This window comes from Tachypleus tridentatus, chromosome 1 (assembly GCF_004210375.1).
Source record: "Tachypleus tridentatus isolate NWPU-2018 chromosome 1, ASM421037v1, whole genome shotgun sequence".
NCBI lineage: Eukaryota > Metazoa > Arthropoda > Merostomata > Xiphosura > Limulidae > Tachypleus > Tachypleus tridentatus.
The window spans coordinates 39,495,065-39,520,592 of NC_134825.1; the positions used below are offsets into that span (position 1 = coordinate 39,495,065).

General features: G+C 33.9%; 1 protein-coding gene across 21 annotated transcripts in view; it reads right to left on the reverse strand.

Annotated features, from left to right (window-relative positions):
• Positions 1-25,528, reverse strand: part of LOC143246533 (guanine nucleotide exchange factor DBS-like) — a 121,205-nt gene that overhangs the window by 78,617 nt on the left and 17,060 nt on the right. Inside the window, exon 1 of one of the 21 annotated variants that reach the window (XM_076493589.1) lies at positions 24,503-24,636. The exons of 18 other annotated variants lie outside the window; for them this stretch is intronic. The gene's annotated coding sequence lies outside the window, so the exon portion shown is untranslated. Of the gene's footprint in view, positions 1-21,745; positions 23,344-23,423; positions 23,443-24,502; positions 24,637-25,528 lie in introns of those variants that run through there. 2 more of the 21 variants (XM_076493569.1, XM_076493558.1) reach the window with 2 other exon arrangements.

Sequence of the window (25,528 nt, forward strand, 5' to 3'; positions counted from 1 at the left end):
CGAGTCGATTGCCTTATCCACCTGGCCATACCGGGCCGAAACATAATGGCAACAGTAATAATTTTCTCACCCATTCTTTGCGCTCAAATCCATAAAAGACATAAGAAGAATGTGTTTTTTTGTAATCATTACATACATCTTATTGGTCAATACTAAAGATAAAAGACTACCGCTGTACAATACAAGGTACATGTTTACAAATGTCTACCATGAAACATATGTTGAAGAAACGAGTGGACAATAAACATTTGAAACGACGATTACAACAAGCTACTTGAAGACTGTAAGGTTTTTTCATCTGTGGCTAATCATGCATGTTTAAAAGACATTTGAACTTAGTTTTCATCATTTTTCTTATTCCGAGTTGATGAAGATAAAGCACCCCATGACACGCCTATTAAAAAAGGAACATTGTTACTGAGAATGCAAAATGTGTTATTTATTTGCGTTTATTATAATAGGTTACGGAGTTTGCTGAAATTTTATTAGATTATATACGTGTCCCGGCATGACAAGATGGTTAGAGCCCTTGACTCGTAATCTGAGGGTCGCGGGTTCGAATCTCCGTTACACTAAACATGTTTGCCCTTTCAGTCGTGGGGGTGTTATAACGTATGGTCAATTCCAATGTTCGTTAGTAAAAGAATAGCCCAAGAATTGGCGTTGGTGGTGATGATTAGCTGTCTTCCACATAGTCTTACACCGCTAAATTAGGGACGGCTAGCACAGATAGCCCTCTTGTAGCTTTGTGCGAAACTCAAAAGGCAAACATGAAGACTATACACACGTGATCTCGTGGCGTCAAAGATGATCTAATTATACACGGAATAATACACTAATAATAAACTGATTAAAATTACAATTCCCTAACTTTATCCAGTTCATATCGTAACAGACGCTGTTCATGCAATTCGATATCACTGTGTCTGTTACCTGACGATACTTCGTATTGTACGAAAGGCCTTGTTTTTACTGGACATATCAAGGATATTACAGTGTGGTCCACACGTTGTTGTACATTCTACTTAACCTTCATAAGTTCTTAAGTAAAAACAGATTATATATCACATTAGAATATTTTTATTATATTCAGTATAGTGCCACACTCTGTTTACAAATGAATCAATTTCGACCCTAAAACCATTCAACGATACCAATCTGAAACAACCAGAGGATCTATAGAAAACAATGGCAGATTGAAATACGGCGGAAATTTAGTCAGGACCAGCAAGTTTCGTGCGCAGGAAGATATAGTCACGCACAAACTTTAAAAAAATAATTGGCAAGATAAATAATAAAAGAAAACTTAAACAAATGGCTGGAGAAACTGTAGACATTATTTTCTCAAACTACAAACCCCTATTTTGCTCCTATGCTGCTACATAGAGATGTATTTGGGGAGTAAAAATGCTGACGAAATATTGGACATTTGTTGATATTAGCTTCTTAACTGATGTTTTTAGTAAAATTCTAATTGACTGTTCAATCTGTCCACATCTCTAATATATAAACATTTACTGAACATGAATAACGACGCCCCACCAGTATGTTATTCAAGGAAACTTGACGAATATAAATTATTAACAGGTACAAACCTGACAAGTACATTAGCAGAATGAAAGACAATACAAATTGTAAAAAAACAACAACAAAAAATAGCAGTGTAAAACTAGAGGAAAGGCATTTTGTCATCACCACCCACCGCCAACTCTTGGGCTACTCTTTTACCAACAAATAATGGGTTGACCATCATATTATATTGCCCCCGCAGCTTGTTTGGTGTGACAGGGATTCAAACACGCAACCCTCATATTACGAGTCGAGCGCCCTAATCACCTGGACATGTTGGGATATGTATAACAAAAGCATCAAAATGAGATTAGTTTCAACAGACCAACCTAGTAATTCTTAAGGGACGGTGTAAATTGTTATTTTTAATGTTTTCTTTATTCTTTAATATCTTATGTATTATTATGTTCATGTATTATTATTGCTTTTGTTTGTATGTGTTAATCTGTACAAAGTAATTCTCCTTTACATAGAACTATTACAGGCTGTTAAAATTATGGAAAAATCAATACTTGAAATAGAAAATTCTCTGTCCAAAAAGCATTCTAAAGTATCAAAAATTTGACAGCACACCAAATACATTTTCAGGACATTCCAAAAACTATTGAAAAATACTAATTTTGATTTTTGAATCTTATAATAATGAGCATACTAGTAAGAAAATGAAATGAATAAGAGAACAACAAAAAAGGAAAATACAAAAAATATTTCATTAAGTTGTTGTTAATTTGGATCTAATGTTCGTCTTTAAGTTTGTTTGGTGGCACGATATTTTGGTCCCTGGCATATTGGGTCGATAATGTTCCTCATATTGTAAGGGTGTGTGTTTTTCTTATAGCAAAGCCACATCGGGCTATTTGCTGAGACCACTGAGGTGAATCGAACCCCTGATTTTAGCTTTGTAATTCCGTAGACTTACCACTGTACCAGCGAGGAACATGTATTGTGAGGGATACCAGATTTATATAATAGGTAGAATCATGAACACATCATAATTTTAATACATTTTGTTACAAATCAGCCTAGCAATTTTGAAGCAAAGTACAACGGTTTCTCCTGCAAGTCAAAACAGGTATTTTTAATAAAGGTTTTCACGTACCCAACTACTTCTTGTCACAGAAACACATTATCTTCCCTAAAAATAATGTTTTTCCTCACTAGTGCGAAGCCCTACTTCATACCGTATTCCCGTACAACCCGAGCCCTCAAACTGATATGATCTGTTTGTTTTGAATTTTCGTGCAAAGCTACTCAAGAACTAGCTACCTTCGTATAACCATACATAATTCTGAAGACGTCTGTTTTTAAGCGCAAAGCTGCACCATGCGTTATTTGTAGGTATAAGCCTTCAGACTTGCCGCTAAGCCTTTTGAGAGGGACCAAAGTAATAGCATACAGAGAAAGCAGCAGGTGAAAAGAATCAACCGCCACCTCTTAGGCTATTTAGGTCTAATCGAATACTCTCGCAGTACGCCCACGATCTCAAATGAGTAGCGCTTGTCTGCGACAACAGGAAGTGATACAAAAGTCATTAACTTCATAGTCCGGGCATGCTAACCAATAGACAACGCCTAAAATAAGCTATAAAACTACAATATTAGACAATGTGAAGTTTCTGTGATGCTTTAAAGTCTAATAATCAAAACTTACTATGGTATATGATTAATTTATAACAAATGAAACAAGTTGACTTTGTACCCAAAAGATGCCTCTAATGACTCGGTGGTAATTTATATATGTACGATGTTAAAATCCGGGGTTTAACTCCCCCCAAAGAACAGAGCGCAGACAATCTGCTGTGTGGTTTTGTGTTGAAACAAGCAATTAACTAAGAACGAACAAAACCTTTACATATAGCAACATATTATAACCATAACTTCCACAACTTATGCGAAATTTAAGTATTTCGTATCAAAACATTTAAAACAATCTTTAGTAAAGGGATATAATAATAATAATAATAATAAACTATCGCTAAATATACATGTAACACATCAAACCTTTTATTTGTTTGGAAAACATAATATTATTTAATTGGATTCGTCATAAGATACATAAACTGATTTGATGTAGGTTATACATATATTGATACAAATTTATTCTTTTATTTGTTCCCAGTTGGTCATAATACGGTTATTATCTAATGTGTGGTAATATGTAATCGATGGTTTACAGAGGAAACAAAACAAATGTTTACAATAATTATTTAATTACACTATGTAACAACACTTTTACTTTTTCTTGTTCCTGGATAGAAAGTGTTATTTCCCAATTGCTTATGTCTAAAGTAAATTTTTCTCTTTAGAGTTTGCTTTTGTGACCAAGGAGCATACAAAGAAAACATGATGAGAGACTATATTTGGGGGCTGATACGTGAAAGTAATTTACATTACAATCGCAAATCTCATTTTTGTATAACATAGTATAAATACATGTAAATATTGATTCATATGTTGTTCTATTCAGACCTTATGTAAATGAGAATGTGCAAATTTGCCCATTTTTACATAGGAAATAGGTTAATTTCTAAATTTCATTATCCAGGTCACAAAAGCAAAGTTTGAAGGGATTAATGGCCATTTTCTGTACTTTTATAACATAAGCAATTAAGAAATAACATGTACTATCCAGGAACAAAATTTGTGTTACATAGTATTATCCATAACGACTTGCTTTAATTTCACCTTTTCCAATGTATCAAAAACAGGTGATTTATTTTGAAATTTAAGAGGTCAAGATTCATGAGCAAATGTAATATTAACATGTCTCTGCCACACATATCCCAACATTGTGAATTCTAACACGAGAACAAATCGCGAAAAACATAGTATAGTTTTTACAGAGTATGGACTTTAGTAATGTACCTATTTTTTGAATAAATTTGGTGTTTGCTGGAATGTTGTGTTTTATTATAAGTTTTTTTTCTATACGTTGGTTATTTTTTTCATTGATGTCGATAACATATGGTATACAGCAGTGTAAGGTTTTGTAGTTTGTTGTATCTTGGAATTTATTGTTGTTTATTTGTTGTTGGTTTAGGTGTGTGCGTATAATTTTTCCACGGTTTTTGAGAAAATTTATTAACGTTTATGAAGTGTTGTTTTATTTTGTTGATTTCATCGTTAATATTATCGGGTGAACATAGTTTTGTAACTGTGTTTATTTGTTCTTGATGACGAGAAACCCATGTGAAATAAAAACGAATCTCAGAACAGCTGGTATGGGTATTAACACTTTCATTGATAAGGAGAGAACAAAGTTTTGACCTTCCTAGGTCATCTTCAAGTTAAGATCGAAACGTTGTTCTCTCCTTATCAATAAAAGTGTTAATACCCATACCAGCCGTTCAGAGATACATTTATGTGTTTATTCGGTTTCTTAATACTTTGGGTTTTTGTTTTGTTTCATGTGCTGAGTACCAGGAAATGTACAATCCAGTAATGGTGATTTTTCTGTGGACTTTTTTTTAATGAATTGTGTATTGGTTCTAGTGATCTTGAGGTTTAGATATGCTATTTAGTTAGTTTTCCCTCTTCAAAGATGAACTTAATGTTGGGGTGTGTGTGTATAGAGATAACGTGGTTCAAAAAGAAAACAACTGTGTTCTGTAGATGTGAATCCAGTAATTGTATCATCAACATACCTGTACCAGTATAGTGGTGGGTGTAAGGTTGAATTGATCGCTTGAGATTCAATCTGTGTCATAAAAATGTTGGCTAAAACCGGTGACACGGGATTCCCAATAGTTAGGCCATTTATTTGTAGGTAGTTTTGGTTATTGAACATAAAGTTAGTTTTGGTGGTAGTGAATTCTATGAGGGTTGCTAGGGATGTGTATCAATGGGCTTGAGTCTTGGATATAAAGTTCTGAAGCTATCTTGTAGGCTTCAGTGGTTGGGACTTCTACGAAGAGGGAAATTACATCAAAACTGGCCATTAAGGCTTTATGGTTTAGGTGATCAAGAATATATTTAAATGAAAAGTCTATAAAAAAGGAGCCGGCTGGTGTTACATATTGAGAAGATGCCCACGCTATATATTTACCGAGGTTGTAGTTAAATGATTCATAGGTCAACATTATGGGTCGTAATGGAAATTAAATTGATGGTTTTGTGTGACAATTCTTTGATTCTGTTGATTTGATTGATGTTGTGTTGTATGAGTCCGTAAATGTCTGGTTGAATACAGCAGGCCAGTTGATAGTCTAGATTCATTTTTTGTTTCTACAAGTCATTTAGTTCTCACATTTCGAGTTTAACATAACTTTTAGTAGTTTTTGTGTGTACATTATGGCTAATGTTTGTAAACTAGTTAAAACTCTTCGATAGTTTTATCTTCACAAAATTATGGATTAGTTTTTCCTTTCTGCTTTGTTGGATGAAATAAATGTCATTTCTTCTATTGATGATATTTGATTTAAGTTTCTTAGTTTAGTTAGGATTGCACAAGCGTATACGGTTAACATTGGCGTAATGTAAGTTCAAGCATAATTGAGTTTAAACATATAACACAGTATACAAAGAAACTCAAAAAGACTTACTCTTCTCGTATAATCGCCGTGGTGAAGTAATTCTTGATCACGAGGAACACACTTGAAATAAAAACGTGTCTCAGGACGGCTGGTCAATACTTTTATTGATAGGCAGAGAATTATTTGTTCTTAAGCACAAAGTTACATGATTGGTGGGCTATATGTAGCATGCTCATCACGGGTATCAAAACCAGATTTTAGCGTTATAAATCTCCAAAATTACCGCTGATAGAGTCAATGGTAGACAGTTTGGAGGAAAGTTGGCTAGTAAACACCAATTTTCACCAGACCGAATAATGAAAGTTGACAGACACTCTTATAATATAACTACAGACCCAAAGTGCGAAATGCAATTCCTTTTTTACTGCAATTGAGCACAAATGACGAAACATCAGCCACATAGTCTGATGCATTAATCACTCGGCTATATTTATTTACATAATTTCGTTGGAGATTGTAAAGGATACACTTACAGGGTTTGATCAAATATTTAAAAATGGCCAGAAAATTTCATTTGAATACAATTCCAAAACGTCATTTTCATTAATTATGTGCATGTTTCAAATGTTCTAAATATGCTATCTGCTCAAGAAAGCCAATAACCCATTTCTTCTTCAGGTTTGATCCTCAGCAGAAGAAATGTTTCAGTTACAGTAAGTTTCTACATAACTATGTGGTAGAGAATTTTTTTTTTATTTGAATACCGTAGAAGAACAATTAACCAGTGCTGATCAAGTATTGGGATTCTGAAAAACACACACCTAAAAAAGAAATAAAACAACAAACTAACGTGAGTCCATATGGGCCTGTCATATCTATGGTAGAAGAAAGGTTTTGGACACAATGTCAGACAACTTGTCTAAGCATAATAGACAACTTGAACAACGAGGTGAAAGTCAATTAAATCACAGAACGACCATTACGAATCTCTATTTCACTGTCCACAGGTTCAATATAAACATGAAGATAGCAACTAGGATAACAGTCAGTAGCCAAACGGCCTTGAAGACACATTACATGTTTGTTCTATGGCTGAGAAGATCTACTTTAGCCTTTCAACTGACTGCACGCCTGGGCTCAATTTTCGTAGAGACTACCAAAACTGACAACAATGCTAATGGACACCAGTCACTAAATCACGATTTCCTGTCTTTACCAACGACTTAACTGGTTTTTGTCTGTTAAAGCTAAGATAAACTTTATCCTCAATTTACAATAATTGAATTTGAGCATTTTGGTAGAAGCTGAGTTTTGACATAGATGTGCAATAAGATAAATGGGTGTACAGATCATAATGTGCTTCCAAAGAGTGTATTTAATATTCAACGACGTACTGACACGACAACAGGTTACTGATGAAAAGAAGTAAAAACTGAATCCACTGATGTAATGTTGACAATATTATTCACAATTTCTGGTTGAAGCCCTTCTTCAGGAAGCATATATTTATCATACACTGATGTAGTCTTTAACACAGTGAATACTCCCTTTATAAATGTAATCAGACTACATTCTTTTCTCATGCGCTAAGAAAGTGATGAATTATCCGTGTCACAAAATCACTGAGGTTACATAATGATCAGCAAGAAGTCCTCTCCTAAATAATATGGAACTCCTCTAGGACCTCTTTGATGTCATAAGCGATAACGCTTTAAGCAACCACACAACATCAAACAGGCTTGATGATGCAACAAAAGATAAATGGGATACATCAATCTCGTCCCTGAAATCAAATCCCACAAATTTAGTGATTGTATCAACTGAAAGAATCTCGGGAAGAGGTAGTAGTTACTGAACGTATCTTTAGGACAAACTGATTTGGTCGATATCCTAACTCTCATCCATTTGAATATGAGTGTACGCAATCTCCGTAAGTTTCAGTGACAATACCCTTGGATAGGAAAAATAGACATGTAACTGCTTAGGGTGGCGAACTAGATGTTCTTTATTATTAAGCATAACGTAAAACAAATGGCTGCCTGTACTCCCCCCCCTATAGGTATCGAAATCCGGTTTCTAGTCGTATAAGTCCGCAGACATACCGCTGTGCGGAAAAATAGAACTGCAAAATAAAAATTATTTTTATTTACTAATTTATTTAGAGAAGAGTAACATAGCGCTAAGTTTCCATCCTTATATAGCAGAAAATTTTATTTTGGTCAGTAAGCTTGTGATAAATAAACAAAAACATCCAAAAATGTGTTGCAAGAATAATAAAAAAATAAAGTTCTAGAAAGTAGGCCACCGTGACAAATAACAAATACATGCTTTTTATCAGGATTGAAAGAATAAATATATTATTATAAAATAATCTTTTAGCTTTTTAATGTTTACAAAAAACACAACACAGCAATTCAACCAGACCCATAAATCTCTAGCCGTAATATTTGTCTTCAAGCAAACCTAGCAATGAAGTTACAGCAGCAGAAGAAACCTGTTGGTCATGAATGTTGCAAGAATATTTATTTTTTTCATTTGTTTCATGTAATGATGTTGATCTAGCTTTTGTCTAGCGCTTTCAAGTGTCCCATAGTCAACAACTTTGGATTGGGATCAACAAAGGTGTCGTACGTCATCTCAAGTGACTCAGGACCCAACATGCTAAATGGTGAATGACCTAAAGAAAGGCCCGGCATGGCCTAGCGCGTAAGGCGTGCGACTCGCAATCCGAGGGTCGCGGGTTCGCGCCTGCGTCGCGCTAAACATGCTCGCCCTCCCAGCCGTGGGGGTGTATAATGTGACGGTCAATCCCACTATTCGTTGGTAAAGAGTAGCCCAAGAGTTGGCGGTGGGTGGTGATGACTAGCTGCCTTCCCTCTAGTCTTACACTGCTAAATTAGGGACGGCTAGCACAGATAGCCCTCGAGTAGCTTTGTGAGAAATTTCCAAACAAATCCAAATCCAAAAACCTAAAGAAAAGTAATGCAGTATAATACCATATATTATATAACATCACAACTGTACATGATGTGAAACAATAGAATGTGCTTATTAGATATTGGTCAGAAACACAAAAAGCTTGTTACCAGGAAATACCATGTAGTCATCCATTTAGGTCGTGTCATATAAAAGAAAGTTTCATAGAAAATTATGCATTTCGTAAAGAACGAAATAAACAAATCTCAAAGGCTTTTGTACGTGTATTAAAAGATTCCCTATATGACAATAAAACAGTTTGGAAGTGTAATCAATGATGTCTTCAACTAAAATGGACATGAAGGGTTTCTCCTTTTCGTGACTCGCAATTTTCATGACGTAAATAATGCATTCAGAACTTTTCTAGACATGTAAAGAATACGATGCGAAAACCTTGCCGATACTATTCACAGATTTGTGAAAAATATGTCTTATTCATATATGTACCTATCTATTAAAGTTTTGACATCACTTTTATACTGTGCTCTTGAAATTAAACATAAGGTTTGCCATTTCAAAAATATTCTAAATAAAATATTCAAGTATCCTCAATTACAAGTGTCTTTATACAGGCAAGTTTTATCCTTTTGTTGTATTTTCTAGTAATATTTCCCTTTTCTGCTTTATTTTTTAGATAATTTCCCTATATTTAACCCTTCTTTTGACAAGAATCTGATGGAATTTTATAGAATTTTAATTTTTCTTTATACGAAAAATCTAAAACTATAAAGTCACACGAAAATTCTCTGTATTATTTTAGGTAATTCTTGCACTTTATGGTTTCTAGTTAAAGTACTCAGGCCTTGTACAAGGTTATAATAAATTTCAATATCTCATATACAATGTAATTTTGTACACGTTTTTTTAGTGTTTTCTTTCATTAAAATGTCTGGTGAGCTGTTTATGCACTTGTATTTATTATCTTTATAAAGTGTTTGTCTGCAGAGTTACTGCTGTATGCTGTACAACGGGGGGGGGGGTAGTTGCGCCTAGAACCGTTCACGCAGTACCTTTTGTACACGTTTTGTCCAGAACGTTAGGGAAAAATGTCTATGTAACGGCGACCTTTTAATCTTAACTTTGACCCACGACCTTCAAAACTGTTAATTATAACCTTATATGCAGTACTGCTTTATAAGTTTGGTCAAAATCCATCTATTTAATCTTAAGATATCATACCACAAGAATGGAACGAACCAACAGATGGATATGATCAAACCAATATAGTCCACTCTACAATCCTTCTTAATAAGGGCATAAAAAAAGCGCAGTTCTCTAACTCCCTGTTACACTGTCTCAAAAATTGAAGAATCCACAACTGCTTAAGGCAAATAATCTTATAAAAAAGAAAAACAAAAATCTCAAATATGTATGCGAATTTTATTTGTGTTATTTATCACAGACAAAGATACAAAGGAGTTATTCGAAGTGGGCCTTGTACCGCTGAAGATATTTGATAACGGAAAGATATCCGAAATATGTTATTACACATGGCAACTTGTCAATTATGGTTCAGTACTCATCATACACAATGCAATGTTCTTCTTCTATACAAGATTTCCGGTACAAAACTGTACAACGAACTGCTGCTCTTCTCAATCTGAAAACGGCCCAGTGGAATGTCTGCAGACTTACAACATTAGAAATCTGGTTTCGATACCCGTGGAATACCCAGCACAGATAGCCCATTGTGTAGCTTTGTGCGTAACTTGAAAAAAAAAAAGACACAAACAGAGACACTAAAAAAATGTAATGGAATATGTGTTCAAGAACACATTTATAATAACCGTTTTCCGACACCAGTGTTGCATTGTGAATTCTGTCGATATGGCCAGTTACCATTTCTACTAGATAAAACAGCTTTTTCAAATTCCATCTGATTAAACTTATCGGAGATAAAACGCAACACAAAGAAAACTGGTTGGACTGGCAACAATTTTGATAGAAGTAACACAAACATTGAATAAAGCAGTTGAAAATTTGCTTGGATTACACTAAAATAAGTGAGCTCTCGTAGTTGTAAAAGTTTGTTTTTTTCCGTTGTTTTTATTTTAAATTATAATGGTATAACTAATGTTAACTGTGAATACAACATTACACAATTTTTAATCAATAAATCAATGAATATGTTTCATTTGCTTTGTAGTCCTGCGGTTTCACTGCAGGAGTCACCCACTGAAACAGCTGTAAGTCTACAGGTTTACAACGATAAAATTAGGGGTTCGATTACTCTCGTTGGGCACAACAGATAGCCCGATGCGGCTTTGCTATAAGAAAAATACACACACCCACCCACTCGCTGCAGGTCTGAGTATAGAACTGTAAGGCAGGTTGTAGTAGACAATATAGTAAAAACTGATCGTTACTTGTATAAAATGTATTCAAGTTTCAGTATTTAATTGAAGAATTTTGTTTGTTTTTGTTTGTTTGTTTTTTAATTTCGCGCAAAGCTACAAAAGGGCTATCTGCACTAACCGTTCTTAATTTAGCAGTGTAAGACTAGAAGGAAGGCAGCTAGTTATAACCACCCACCGCCAACTCTTGGGTTACTCTTTTACTAAAAATAGTGGGATCGACTGTGACATTATAACGCCCTTACCGATGAAAGAGCGAGCATGTTTCGTGCGACGGGGATTCGCACCCGCGACCCTCAGATTAGGAGTTCAACGCCTTAACCCACCTGGTCATGACGTATGATACGACTGTACCAATTGCATGCGGGTGATGACAAGAAACTGTTAATCTTTGGTTTGGTTTTGAATTATGCTCAAAACTACTCGAAGGCTATCTGCGCTAGCCGTTTTGTCCTTGAGAAAGGCCGCAATACCTCAACTGCTTATGTCTGTCCAGCTGTAATGGGTACCAGCGTAAAGTTGAGAACTGACCTGCGATGGACTGTCATCCTACCTGGGGAGAATTTATCCCTTATCCTGTATGTTGATGCCACAATAAACAGAAATTAAACACCAGCGTTGTGTAACTGTTGAAACACAAGAATTATCTTATTTACTGCTGTGTTTTTCTTCGTTTAATGTTTTCAATGTTTTTGTTCAAGTGTCAAATCATTTATCATAATCCTGTTATGTAGATATGGTTCATGAAATACATTATTTATTATTACACAAAAAATGCATCTATTGAAGCGTAGCCCGCAGCATGCCTCATTTAATTATGGCTTTGCATGTCTGCAACGAAAAAGACCTCAGGCTCTCTAAGATACAGACTATTTGACCACGTTCCCAGTACATATATTTGATGTTTGATAATATCTGTTCACCTTGTTAATTAAAAGAAAAATTTATATGTATGACATCTCGTTTAAAATTCAATTACTTTGTGTCTTGTCTCGCTCACCGCCCGTCTAACTCAAAGGGATTCCCATCTTATTTTCTCCTGTCTCAGTTTTCTTTAATAAGCCCACTTTGTATACAAAACAACGTGCTCATTCGAAACGTAATTAATTAAAAATCAATATGCGCCTTAAACCCTGGCGTTAACAAATAAATCAATAGAGCTTTTCATCTTTCTGTTTACACACACACACATATAAAATTGTAAGTTCCATATTTTCGTTGTCATTTTTACAGTTACATTCCACTTTAACAAAGGCATGGTAACTTCGACTTAACTTCTTGTCTATTATTATATAAATGCTATGCAGAAATGTGTCGTAAATCAAGAACTAAAGCTCTCATAAATAAGACAGTACAAAAGTTTAGTCTCATAATTTTAAACTGTTTTTGCAGCAGTGAATTAACACACTTTCGCAAGACAACTCTTTGGAAGAATACTAACTTTCGAAAGGTATGGAGAATCTTTATTTAAAAACACGATCAGAAACTTTTCAAATATTTCATGGATTTTTCTTCTTTTTCTGAAGTCTAAAATTTTCCTCACATTTGACTTTGTAACTGCAGACTATAGCAACATCTATAGGTCACAAACACATGACTGTGCTTGTAACAAACCACATTTGAACCTCTAGTTTTTTAAACTATATTCCGGGAAATGCCAGTTATACTATAAGGATTATCGATTGACGGGTATGGTGAAACAGGTTTGACAAATTGCACATGCACAAACCGGTCTCTGCTCAAGCGCAGTTCAGTTCATTAGAGAACTTTGTACGGTTTATGTATATATATCTAAAGTTATATTACACTCTATACATTGGGTGACAATCTGTCATTTGATTAACTGGGTTGACAAGGGCTACTAGAAACGAAAGTGGTTTTCAGCTAACCAACACATGCTATAATAAACAACAGTTTAGTTTAAGAAGCTTACATCCTAACGCTTTCTTAAAGAGAAAATTATGGTATGCAAATAATTAAGACTTGCTAGTCGAAATAAAGAAAACAAATGTCTACAAAAACGTTGTCTAGCTTTATCATTTTTTAAGTCAAAATAAAAGTAGAATAAAAAACACATTACGTTACTTTTTCCTTAAACGACTGAATTTCTGACAGTTGCTCACATTCAAACCTGATGCTTTTCCATAAATATATATCTACAAAAGACATAGCTCAATGTTATATTAAGCTCTATTTCAAAATACATACTGTCAAGTATTATCTACATTTTAGCCGATTGTTCTGCCAATTTGATAATAAGAAAAATTCATTGCAAAAAAAAAATGCAGTATTTAAAAGGTAGAGCGAGTGCCATTCTTGAAAGAAATACTAATAAACCATTTACTTATGAGAGCTGGGAGTAGCCTACCGATTAGCGTGCAGAGCTGTATACTGGAAAGCCCTAGGTTCAAGCCTCATGCCGAACACCTTCACACTTTCAACTGCTGCCAAGTGGAAGGGCAGTCGGTCATCAATACTTACCTGTTGTTGCCAGGCTAATCTAGGCTAAATAAGCACAATCAACTGTCACAGTTATACATTAGGGTTTCTGATCTGGCCTTTTAACTCGTATGTTTTACAAAAGCTACTGTTAAAGTTGGAAGTACTAAATAATTTCCTATTATGCTATTGCCTATTCTAAACAGTAGTGCATAATATTTATGTGCTTATATAAGCGTGTATGTTTGCATGGCGTTTTTGGTTACTTTCAAGTACACATAAAACCAATACTTAAGTATCAAGTCTGCAAACCAAGTAATGTTGGAATAATGAGTCTCTACGGCTTCAACGTGTGGTTGACTCTTCCTTTTAGCAATTGCCGATATAAAAGAAGCCAGACAAGTTAATTCAATGAAGACAACGTTTCCTGGGCAGAACGAGTTCTTACCAAGAATTAACTCTGCTTAGAACTAAACTTAGTTCAATATCCTCCAAGACTTCCTGGAATGAATGCCTCGTCACCAACACCATGGTGTCAGTCTAATTATCAAAAAACGGAAATTAAGATTTCCAGTGTCTCTATTTTTGCATGTATCCAGCGAGCCCAAATGTTGTTAAAAAGTAACATAATACTTATGTATGTAAAACCACAGGAACACCAATAAACCAAAAAACACTGTCTATTAGCAGGACCTAAAGTATTTAAGAGTGGGGTAGATTCGGGACACATGAAACATCTACACTGAAAACTGAACATTGCATATGGTACTCAATGTGACAATTTCTAAGTTTTCCCCAGTCGTTGCTGTTAAAGGTTACCATATAAACAATTATCGGGATAATTCATTATTGGTTGATTTACTTCCATGTGACATTACGTCATATAAACGTTTAATCAGTTAACTACCAGATATTTTAATCAGAATGTACCAGTTGTTAAGTATTGATTTTATTACTTGCATAAAGAGGCCTGGCATGGCCAGGTGGGTTAAGGTGTTCGACTCGTAATCTGAGGGTCGCGAGTTCGAATGCTGGTCGCACCAAACACGTTCGCCCTTTCAGCCGTGGGGGCGTTATAATGTGACGGTCAATCCCACTATTCGTTGGTAAAAGAGTAGCCCAAGAGTTGGCGGTGGGTGATGATGACCAGCTGCCTTCCCTCTAATCTTACACTGCTAAATTATGGACGGCTAGTGCAGATAGCCCTCGTGTAGCTTTGTGTTTGTGTTTGGTGCAACGGGGATGCGAACCCGCGACCCTCAGATTACGAGTCACACGCCTTAACTCACCTGGCCATGCCGGGCCTGCATCGGTTTATCAGAAAACTTCTAAATTCACTGAACGTGTTCTTTTGTTATTCCTCTTGTTAGTGCAAGTTGATCTATAACTACTATACTGAAAAAGTGAAGAATCTGATAGGTGTTTAAGAGTACTTCTACTTTTGCAAAAAATCGAATAATTTCTGTATAAAACATAGGTTAAAAATTATGGTCCATTTTGTGCTCCGTACCAGGGACTTTATCCTAATAAATAATACAAACTGCGGATTACCAGTAATACATTAGGCCTTTGATCGTTTGGAACTTCGAATTTGGTTTTGGCAAACATAAAGAATTAAATGGAAGAACACGTAGGTATTTAATAATGGTAGATATAAGCAGTGAGTATACCTCCTTTTACTACTCTGATTAATACACCATCCTCAGTGTCACGCCTACTAACTGATAAACTAGGGCAAAAATGTTAGGCAGTGAGCCAGATTTAGTCAGTTACATTAATTAATTTATCAGTTGCTACATATGTAATATTTATATTAAGACTCGTATTGTATAATCCTTATTTATTTTCGTCTGAATATTTTGTCCCTTATAACTCTGAGCCAACTGATATGTTTGTAAATGTTTTCGGATATATTTGAGAATTTCATATGAACATAAAACTGTTGTAGTTGTAAATCTGTTTTTATCTTTGGCAGTCAATAAACTACATTACGATCTTTTCAAACATAAATCATCTCTTGACCAACTTATACAAGCTGCTAAGCTTTATCCATCGAATACTTTAAAAGATCGGTTGGGCAAGAAAATACACATTTTACGTTTTCGTTAACGGTTACAATACACAGAAGTTCAAACACTGCTATAGTGTACAGTTGAGTTAAATATCATAGTGACTATTCTATACGTATTTCAGGCTACATCATATAATTTTCCGCATTTCATAACGGAACATTATCCATACTTTCCACCTGCTTTGGAGCTACAACCGATATATCATTTTTATTGAAAGAACTAGTCAATCTCAATACTGGACCTGATGGTTCAGTAAACACAGAACAAACTACTGGAATAATAAAATGATGGCAAAGAACTAGCGTTTCAGTTATTCGAAGTCGTTAGGAAGTGTATAATTTAATCCTTTTTTCATCATAGGACTCTGAAGAAGCTCCTGTATTCCTTCGCTTTGAGGAAGATAACATCACTGATGTTCATCAGAGCACCAAAATAATGGAATGAGAGTGGTATGACCAGTGATCTTCTGAAGGCCTTTGCATGCTACATGTAATTGTTTTTGTTGTTTTTTTTCATTTCCAATTTAATTTATCCAGTTCCATTAGTAAAGACCATTAGTCTGTGAAAAAAGCTTTCCTGAGCATTGAGTGCTCCGATGTCCAAATAAAAACACACTAAACAGTAAAAAAGTTGCTACCAATTTCACCCTATATTCGTCTTTAGCCTCTTGTTATTTTAAGATTTTCTCCCGTGCAGTTCCTTTTAAATTTAATGTAAAACTTATAATTTAATATGGTATTTTATCTGCAAAATAGATTTTGAAATTTCCCATCTTTTATATTCAATCGCAGTTTTGCTAAACTACGTTTTTATCTGTGTTTTGTGTTAATGCATCACTTACATCAAACAGAAAACACCCACCAAAGAGTTGTATCAATAAAGTAATTCCTGAAACAGTTAAAAAGATGGACGAACAAAAATTGTCAACTGCAAATGAAACATAGTTTTTTGATCATTTAACATGTAAGCTCAAAATTTCCTTTCTTCTATTACGCTACTTCATGAACTGAAACAAAACAGTAAAAACATAATTGCTGTATATCATTTAAGCAGAACTCCTTTAGTCTGGTTCTAAATATACACCAGCCATACTGCGCAACAGTAATGGTGTATTTATTACACCAAATTAATACTTTTACTGTCAATATAAAATTGTCATGATGGCTGGAGACGTAAAATTAATTTTGTAATTAATTTCGATATTTCTCAAAAATTACACATTGTAATTAAGTGGAAGACCACTTTAGCCGGATAGGCACTAAAATAAATGTACAACAGTAAATCTGTTACAACAGGCATACTGCAGTGCCACTAGGGGACTGGTTTAATATAAATCAAAATCGAAAAATATGTCATTGGTACACTTTCAAGTAAAAATAATCTTTTGACAAAGAAACTTGGCTCCAAGATAGTATGAAAATTTGAGTTATTAAACACTGTTCATTCTGGAATACAACTTACATTTCTGAAATTTCTTTTGCCAGCTTGGAAAAAAAATCTATGGATATGAAATTACTTGACATTTCTAAAAGGACTACTTAAAAAAATAAAGAATGTCATAATAGTCCTTTACACAAACCAAACAAATAAATTTATTCCGTAACAAAAATATCATTGTTATTTATGCGGTTGATGACATTCTATTTTAAAGAATACTTTATTGGCAATAAATATATATATATATATAAATACATATTGTTCTTTTGACGTTTCTCCGCGATTCGTTTTTGTTTAACCAACCCATAAGAATTCGTATGTGAAAACTCACGTTGAATGTTTCTGACAGAAAGTAATCAACAAGCTTCACTTCGTACAGTTTACTGTCGCGCAGACTAAGTCCTGAGAAGTAGAAATTGTTTACAGTCACTGTAATAATGTGTTCATCTGCAGAGACGCGAGCAGTATTCGAACTGCTCGTCGCCCCGTGTACATGATTTTAACACACTAATAAAACGTATGCTCTAATGAATACGGCAACCGGATTAACCCATTAATAATTTCAAATAAGGCATTTTTAGCAACTCGGAGTGCCATTCACCAATAAATAAATTGCTGTATTCTATGATATTGTGCGTTGAACGGTTTTGTTTCAATTAAATACAAGCTACAAAGAATAAAGCACTGAAAAGAACCTGGGTAAAGCCCACTCTGGTTATGTTGAACCCTTCCAAGATTCCTGGTAAGGGTGCTATAAATGTTATGTAATTATCAATTTATGCACAGTGTAAGGAACTGAGCGCTTTAGAATTTTAGCTAAAAACAAAGTTTAAAGTTCCACGATAATTAATAACACTCTAACATAAATAATTTACTTTCCCATCAAATACTATTTCTTCTAGACATTTAAAAACTGAGATTGTATGGCTTTATTACGCCAAATTAAAATTTAAATAATATTATTACTCATTAAATGTGATCAGACGTACATAAAAAGAACCGCAGATTTCTTGCAATATTTCTGTTAACCATCGAGTACAGCTCGAAATCAAGTGTTTCAAAACAAATTCCAGGTTCTTAAATAGAAAACAGACGTTTTCAAGCATATCTTATTTTATCAACGATTTAAAAAAGTTGAGAAACGACAAATGTGCCAATGTTATCTATACAGCCTCTAAACTCGTACAAAGTTCGCATGAATATATCCTCGTCAAGGTCAAATGTAAGAAACAAGTCATATGAGTGAGCAACATAAGAGAAACAGCTGTTAGAATTTCACTGTTTTTGTTTTAGACGCACGTTATCAAATTGAAAAAGTGCGTAGAGATAAGTTGCCTACAATACTTTTTATCTCCGAGGCTATGGTTCCTTGTTTTCAACTATCGTGGTACACTGAACGACGTATATCCAAGCAGCCATTAAACCAGACATCCTGAACTTGACGATTTCTGCTGCTATAGCGGAAAGGTTTCCAGAAATCAGCAGAAATCCAGAATTAGTCAAAACCATATTGCTTTTGTTATGATTTACATCAAAACTACACATTCTTCAGAATAAACAATCCGAATACGTTAAGATAAATTCCGTTTTTTTTACAACCTGCACTTCTATGAGGCAATGACGAATTATGATGGTTTATTCTAAGTTTCAGATAAATAATTACCAAACTTTCTAATTCGTACAGAAAACAATTTTTTTTTTTTTCAAAATGGAGGGCTTTCAAAAACAACAAACACGATGAACTGTAATACTGGTGTTTAACTGACTTGATAAGTTGGTTCTTGCATGGAAAGTGGATGTATACTCTAAATAACTGAAGAGAGACATTCTGTAATCATGTTGCAACTGGTGATTGTGATAGGAAAGATGAAATGTCGTTTGTGTAAATCACTTTCGTTGCTAAAATAGTTGGGACGGACCTTATTGATATAATTCGCGAGGTATTAGTTCCTCACATTTGTGGGGTTATTAATTTGTTTATAACAGCCACTTCTTCACAGTAGATCATCATATGATGAATTCTCATTCAATGTGCGATTTAGAAACAGCTAGAAAAACTGAGTATTCATTGATACCATGAAATATTTTATTGGTAAATTGGACTTAGTCATGAACCATAAAATTGGTTCATAATAGGGATCGCAAATAACTAAACGAAACTCCAACAAAACGTTCGGATAAAAACACCTTAAATAATAAAGTTTCACTTCAAACAACACTTTAAACCCTTTAATACTGACTAAAAACACGCATCTTAGACTGACAAAGAAAAGAAAATCCACTCAAAATGGCCCGTTTGTAATTTTTCTTCTTAATTACTAATATTCACTTGCTAGTCCACAACAAAAACGACTTGGTATATTGCACTCAAACGTTTCGTACAATATTAAATAAGGTACTGTGAAGGTCGTAGGGGTATTCAAAATTCAATTTATTTTTTATATGTCACATAAGTTAAAAAAACATAATTATAGTGTAAACGATATTAACATTACTACTTGAAGCTAGTTTTCTTATAAGTATCTGGTGTTCCTTTGAAAACTTAAACACAGAGTGAAACAGGAATTATCAGTCAATAAGAGATAAACATTATAAGTCGGTAATATGTAGATACTCAATGCTTTGTTTACTATACAGTCGGAATCTTTAGGGAGCCAACCCCTATGTTATGCAAAAAGTGAAGGGGTAAAAAAATCAATACCAATAATACTAAATTGTATTACACATATGTAGAATAGTTCCTTTAAAAATACACGACGGTTTATATAAAGCAATGTTTTAGACGCATATGTTTTATTTGAAAAGGCTGCTTTTATACACGCTTAGTGGAATTATGTCTCAGTCTAGGCATATATTTGTCTATTGCTGTGCATTATTTATAGAAAGTTCACTTACAAAGAAACCATAAATGTCACTATATTCTCAAACGAATCTCCATCACAATTTCCAAAATGTAGCATAACATTTTACATCTCGAATTAATGCAATCAAATAGTCAATAGTCACAGCAAATCATCATGAACCTCAGCTAGCTAATAACTATGTTTATTATCATTATTACAATGTATAAAGTTAACTACCATACCAAGTTATCCTTTTCCATAGTTGAGCATAAAAAAAAAGACAGAAAATGAAGTAGATAAAAATTGGGGATTTATAGAGCCTTAAACAGGAATCTTAAAAAAAAACTGAAACAAGGCTGGAAATACTGTAGACATTGTTTGCACAAACTACAAACCCTTATTTTGACTCCACCAAATATTATTCTACGTAATAGTATAGAGAAAAAATAGGGGTTTGTAGCTTGAGTAAATTGTTTGTTTGTTTTTTAAATTTCGCGCAAAGATACTCGAGGGCTATCTGCGGTAGCCGTCCCTAATTTTGCAGTGTAAGACTAGATTTGTTTATTTGCTTTTGTATTTCGCACAAAGCTACTTGAGGGCTATCTGTGCTAGCCGTCCCTAATTTAGCAATGTAAGACTAGAGGGAAGGCAACTAGTCATCACCACCCACCGCTAACTCTTGGGTCACTCTTTTACCAACGAATAGTGGGATTGACCGACATATTATAACGCCACCATGGCTGAAAGGGCAAGCATGTTTGGTGCGACCGGGATTCGAACCCGCGACCATTCAGATTACGAGTCGAACGCCTTAGCCCACCTGGCCGCTTGAGTAAACAACGTATACAGTATCTTCAGACTCGTTTCCTTAGTTTTGTTACGATCCCTATTTGTAGGTTTTTAATTTCTTAATTTTTTATTTATCTTGTATCATCATAAATGGAAAATGAACATCCAGTACAGTATGTGTTACGAATGTTTTTCAATACGTTCACAAGAAACACGAGATTCCAAACGGTAATACTTACTATAAACAAATATTAAGTAATTTGTTTTTCATAACAATACTAGTTAATGTATTTTATCTCTTTTTATCTGCATGTAAGACAATTGTATTTATATATATTCGCTACTTTATGTTGTGGAAAATGAACAGCATAGCAATATAAAAACATTATGATCGAAATACAGTTTACAAGATCAACTACTTGAAAAATTACATAAACGCTAAAATTAGGGGAATTGATTGACTGATTAACCCACTATCCTCTCCATCAGTAGAGCTCTTGGTTATTATGTCGAAAGCATGTGAGGAAGTTCTGTTGATACAAATATATATATACACTTTAAGCAACAAATACAAGTCAATCATACTATACACATAGTCCCTAACTTATCCAATACCTCAGATTGCATATACAAATGTGATAAACATAAAAGTCACCCAACATCCTTTATTCAAATTAAGCAGAATAATTAAAGTTTAATATCGCTATAATTTACAAAACATCAATATTCAGGAGTCATAAGTTATTTACACACTGCACGAACTACTTATATACAAATTAAAACACAATTACTTACTGGTTATCGATCTGCTGAAATGTCTGTTATCATATTCTTGCAATTTTGTTAAAGGTAAGCAAATATTTCACGTGGTCTCGTTTTTCGTCCTTCAGAGCGTGATACTAATATTGGCAAACATCAACAGTAACTCCCTGGTATAGTGGCACTAGGCTAAAGATAACTAAAAATGTTTCTCCTCGTCAACGCCACGTTTACTGTTCCTCACAACGAAGACCACTTTAACTGTATCTTTAATTAGCCACCAAAAACAGAAAACAGGAATGACCAGACATGGGTATGTGTCTCCTTTAACACAACGAATAGGTAGGAAAATAAATAACATCTAGTTTAACTTCTACACTGAGTTTTAAAAATAGTCGATGCAAGTTTTAAAACATCTGTGTTTATAACTAGAAATAATATTACATACAACTGAAATTTTCAGTTTTCTTTCTTAAAAAGTTCTAAATTGGAAAAAAATTATTAAACTTTCATACACAAGTTCAAATAAAGTACATGATGGAAAGTTCCAAGTGATTTAACTTCATTTCTGTGGTAAAATATAATGGCTAAAAGAGCTATCAAAGTCAACGTAACAATTTCGTCTGGCCTACTGTGGCCAGTTGTAACCAGCTTAACTCGTAATCTGAGGATCGCAGGTTCGATTCTCCGTTACATCAAGCATGCTAATCCTTTCAGCCGTGAGGTTTTAATAATGTTACGGTCAATCACATTATTCGTTGGTAAAAGAGTAGCTCAACGGTTGGCGGTGACTAGCTGCTTTCCCTCTAGGCTTACACTGATAAATTAGGGAAGGCTGGTGCAGATAGTTCTCGTGTAGCTTTGCGCGAAATTTAAAAACAAACGCACAAAAGAGACGTGGAAACATGAAAATGATCTGAGTCTGTTATTCTGTAGGTCAGTTAAAAATTAAATAAATAAATTGAATTTTCTAATAACTCTATATCACAAAATAAAATTTCTAGCCATCACCGCAATAACTAAAGATAAAATGAAAGCACCGTCTTCCATGGTCGGGTAATATAATATCCTATTTATTTATTTTGTGTGTATACTCTAGTGTCAAGTATCGCTGTGCGTCAAGATGTCTTTTTACTTGGTAATAAAAAGGACCACAAAACATATAAACATCATTTATCGAAACTTAAAATAATCACGATTGTACACAGTGTTGCGTTTAATTCTTACTGTGATGAAGGCAAAAAATAAAAAGAACAAGCGATCAGAAATTTTTTTCGGGTTTTTTTATCTGCTAGATAACTACGTGATTATTTTAAGGTAAATGTTTACTATGTAACTTCACCCTTACTCACGCACTGACTGATGCTTTTTCCAATATTGAAACCATAATATTATTGTTGTTGTTTATTATTAAGCACAAATCTAAACAAAGGACTATCTGTGTTTTGCCAACCACGGGTATCGAAATCCGGTTTCTAGCAGTATAAGAACACAGACATGCCACTGGGGACATATCAATGTTACCAACTAGATACAAATTAATAACAACAACAGCAAAAACAAAATCATATAATAATCATTCAAAGATTACAACTAATTTATACAAATTTCTCAGTTTAATATAGTCTAACCTAAAATATAAAAGATATTTAACATGCTTGAAGGTTTCCATGTTAAAGGTATTTTCTGAAAACAAAATTAGTAACTTCTTTACCGTCAATAGCTATATGTACTGACTGACTTTAACTTCTTACTAATTCTGACAATCTCTGACGTCGATATAGTTTCATAACTTTAATCTTTTTTTCTCGAATTTTCTTTAACGTTCCCAATCGGCTAGTGATATCTGATACCCCAGAAAACCTACGGTTATAAAGTTTTATAAACCACGTTAACACAAGTATATAAAGGAATATTATAGCACAAAACATATATTAAAATCTATATAGTCTAGATAAATGCATGTAAACATTTAGTTAACACAATGTTTGGCGCTAACAACATTTTACTCAAAAATCAAGTAATTTTTATGTCTTCCCGTAAAATGAACGATGACAATGACGAAGAATGATCATGTCTACATATAAAATACGCGAAATAATAAATACATCTTTCAAGTGAAGTGTCATCAAGCAACGACTAAAAAAAGTAATGCAGAAGAAAATAAATTCGTTGAAGATGTTTTATTGGAAGAATATTACTAAAACTTAAATAGTTACTGGGTTTTCAAAGAAAGGAGGACATTTTTGCAGGGTTCTACTTTTTGATATACCTCAATTCAACAGAATAATATCAATTCACCATCTTAATAAACAGTGAGATATTGATCTATAGTGAAACCTCAATATGCACACACACGCATATATCACCTATACTGGAACCTTAATACACACTCATATGTACATATATATTATCTGTACTGGAATCTTATTACACACTCATATGTACATATATATTATCTATACTGGAATCTTATTACACACTCATATATGTGGTCTATACTGGAATCTTAATACACACTCTATAAAATCTATACTGAAATCTCAATACAGGCTTGTATATGTGTACACATGTACACCATTATCTACCATATTTTAAAATCCCCCCATTCTATTAAATTAAACTAATTACGTCATTTTGTGCAATAATAAAATAGCGTGGTTTCTAGACACTAAAAATTAATATTACAAATTACTTTTTTTTTTTAAATTCCCCCCATGTCTTATTAATGACGTCGTAAATAAAAACATAGTGTTAATATTACGTATGAAATGAAAAGTAATATAAACATACAAAAGTATCAAACTTTTTCAAACTTCACACATCGAATCTGTCAGTCATAGGATGGACAGCACATTGGCTTTTCGACGATCTGCAATAATTGTGCTATCACGGAAGAACAGAAGTCTGTTTTGCTGTGGAGCAGACTAAAATAACAACAAAAAACACTAGGTTCTGTTGTAAATTCATAATTCTAAAGTATCACTGCTACATTTTTGCTTTTTTAAGTTCAAGAAAATTTAGTTAACGTTTGAGACTCATGTGCTTTGATTTGTTCCAATTCACATCCTCCACCCCTTCCCAAGTCCTGTTGTGTAGTTCACCACCCACCCTAGTTCCGTTTTCTTTATTTAGTGGCATATATATATTTAGGTAGTCGTTTTAGGATTAGTTACACCGCTTACATACGCACGAGATCACTGTAAGTCTGGAACTGAAAGTTTCAGAGAATATGTCTTGCCTAGAGGACAGCTTTTAATAATGTTGTTTTTTTTTCTCCCTATGACTAGCTACACAAAGTGAATGGTTGTCTTATATGAAGGAATTGAGAACCTATAACTGCTTCTTATTTAAAATTTAAATGTTATTTAAATTTCTTTTACACAAAAGTATAACACAACTATTGCGTTTTGTGTGTTATTTGGCAAGTTATCTGCATACGTCAGCCTTTTTTTTCAGAATGGCACGATTTAACTTTTGTCAACATTACAGAAGTATGGTCTGTTGCTGTGTCTTCCTACTGTTGCGCACAGCATGGTACGAAGAAGTGAAAACGGCAAATTTTATGACATTTTAACACTTTTTAAACATTCTTTTGTTGCGGCTAATAAAGTGCAAATATATATATTTGTGGAAAATATATGCATATTGTTGTAAGATGAACAGCAATATTTCTACACATGTAAAAAGAAAAGAAAAAGTTATACACAATTTCTTTAATATCGGTTACTTAGAATAATATTTCACAATCTATGTTGCAATAACAAGTAGCTTCGTGGCTTTTGAAACAATCTAGGTATGGGACATAAAACACTAAAA